This window comes from Podarcis muralis, chromosome 18 (assembly GCF_964188315.1).
Source record: "Podarcis muralis chromosome 18, rPodMur119.hap1.1, whole genome shotgun sequence".
Taxonomy (NCBI): domain Eukaryota; kingdom Metazoa; phylum Chordata; class Lepidosauria; order Squamata; family Lacertidae; genus Podarcis; species Podarcis muralis.
The window spans coordinates 4,419,334-4,422,307 of record NC_135672.1 but is presented as its reverse complement, the minus strand read 5'-3'; positions in this window follow the sequence as shown (position 1 = coordinate 4,422,307).

Below are 2,974 nucleotides of genomic sequence, written 5' to 3'. Positions count from 1 at the left end.
ACGGGAGCTCACCCCGTAATCACGGGGATTCGAACCACCGACCTTCTGATTGGCAAGTCCTAGGCTCTGTGGTTTAACCCACAGCGCCACCTGCGTCCCGCAAGTCAGCCAGATCTGCTCTTAACTGCAGTCTGAATCTGAATCCCTGCATTTGACCACTGTCTCCTTCGTCTCAAGAGTGAAGCCACCAGACATAACAAGCCACTTGCAAGGCCTCTGTCCAAGTGCCAAGCCACTGGTCCGGCCAACGACAACAAACCGCACATGCAAGGCTCCTGTTTCTTCCGAGAAGGGAGGCCTGCCCCCCTGGTTCTAGGAAGCCCGGTCCCAGGGCGAAACACGGCGCGGAGTTCACATGAAACGGTGCCAGTAACCCGGGTCAGAGCCCTTACATGGGAATAAGCCCCACGTAGAGATGGGGACAGAGGGTGTGGGTGGGGGCTTTCTCTCCTGTCACCCAGGTCAAGGTAACCCACACCAAGGGGTCAGCCGCTCGGATAGTCCCGTAACAAGACTCTGGGGCCTGCGTCCAGCAGCCCATCTCCCCCCAAAATAGCACACGGCTGTCAAAAATAGGAACATTCCTTGGGAAGGCTGAGAGTGGGACCCAGGACAGAAGTGAGGTATACACACACCGACGCACGTATTGTTTTGCAAACAGATGGTTTTGACCAACATGTGCCTGTTTTCTTTTTCTGCCAATAAAGATTGATTGATTGATTAGCTGTCAAGTCTTCATTGCTGCATCGGTGTGAGAGGTTTTCTGGAGGGGGTGGCAGGAGGGGGTATTCACCATCATAAGAGCCAACTCCTAGGGGACAAGGGGTCTTGAGGAGGACACAACACCCCCCCCCCAAGTTGACGGGAATTGCCATTCAAATGGTGTGAGTGCACTGTGCCATGCGATCGATTATGCAGCGCAGGGCTTACTTGGCACACTCCCATTATTTTGTTCAAGTTGGCATCACTTTTCATTCAAGTTGGCACCACCTTTCCCTCCCCAGCTGTTAACTCCCCCCTTGCCCTGCAGCCCCCCACCCTCAAAGAATCCAGTGACTACAGAGTTTGAACTTCATTGCTGGACAGGCTGTGCGTGTTCATGTGTGGATGAGGAAGCCGGATCCTGCCCACGGACTCGGGGCTCCTTTCTCCCTGCCAGCCTAGTCACCTGGCATGACCGAGACAAATGCATACCCTCCAACATTTCTCCCTATGAAAATAGGGACGTCCTATTCAACAACAACAATAACAATAATTACCCTGCCGATCTGACTGGGTTGCCCCAGCCACTCTGGGAGGCTTCTGTAATAAACAAATCTGCCCTTCTTTCCTTATGGGGGACACAAGAGCCCATACAGAGTCCTTACATAGGTTCCCTATTGGTAGGAGAAAATAACAGAGGCCAACCAGAGAATATTGAGAAGCAAAGCAGCTCTTAAGCCTGATCTTTACTGATCTGTTGCAACAGGGTGCTCCCCTTCACACACAGGAAAGGAGGAGGACCCTGAACCAAGGTGTGTCCACCCTTTTATAGACATTTTAAATTGCCTGCCCTGGAGTCCAAGACTACCCCAAGATACATCATACCTACATCACAGAAAAGGCGGTCTACAACAGAAATCTGAGTGCGTGGTTTACCTCTTGTCTGGCAGGTTAACTGTTAATGCTCACTTGATTGGATACCCTGGGGAGCCTGGCCAGTCTTTTGTAATGATAAATACAGTACTTAGTTCCTGAGCCAGGTCACAGGCTCACACCCTATTCATATCTAAATGTGCCCTTAAGACAGGATTTGTGAAGGAAAATACACTGGGGAGGCTTTTCCATTTTCCTTTGACCTTGCAGAGAAAACATTTGGTCAGTTTGGGAGTGAAAAGGGTTTCAGGGCGGTCCTCCTGTGCTGCTCCAGACATGTGGTCCACACATCTATGTATGCGCTTGCTTGGTACATTTATGAGCAATATATATATATATATATGACCTTAATTTTTTTATTTCACTTCCAGCATAACAATATATTAAACATCTTAAAACTTCCCTATCCAGGTCTGCCTCCAGATGTCTTCTAAAGGTTGTTTAATTACTTATCTCCTGGGCTTGGGGGTTGCATAACTCCACACCCTCCAACATTTCTCCGATGAAAATAGGAACATCCTAAGGAAAAGCAGGACATTTTGGGATCAAATCAGAAACCAGGACAGATTCTGTAGACCCAGGCCTGTCCCTGGAAAATAGGGACACTGGGAGGTTTGCAAATGGATTTCCCTGGTGTTTCAAATCTCACGTGGGTTTCTGTGAAGGTGTTTTCTCAAAGGCAGCAGAAGGAAATTTGAAAGCTTTGCCTAAATAAACAGGTTCTTATTCCCTTTTCCTGACGCTGCATCCTACTAGAATGAAAAAAACCCTCAGAATTATGGTCTTGATCCTTGCTTTTGTTCTGTCACTGCAATGAGCAGGACAAAATCTTCCCCTTGCAAGTCTTGCAATCTTCACACCTGCATTTTCAAAAAGGCAGCAAAAACTGTATTTTTATTTTTATTCAGGATTCCTCCTTAAATCTCTTAAGGAGTTTCATCTTTGTTTCAGGATTAGAAAACAGCACCCTCTTGAGGTGAAATATGAGTCTACCCACCTGGAAATTTTACGTGTTATGATTGGCTAGACACCAAGCAGTCCTCTCCTCGTTTGTTGAGCTGCTGTGATGTCACAGAGTGGCTTTACCACCTTCCTGATTCTTGAGGTTTTTCATCTGCTAGGTGGCTTTTATCTCATATTTTTATAACGTTAAGTATAAAGAACATCCATATATGAATTGAGGAGGAGACAGAGCACCCAGAGAGAGGGATACATTTCTGCAACCACAGTGGGAGCTGTGATTCTGCACCCCCTGAGGTGCACTCCATTGTTTCTCAAGACAGACAGATGCCAGCAACTGCCCCAACCATGTAGCCTTACAGCTAGTAGCCATCAGTGG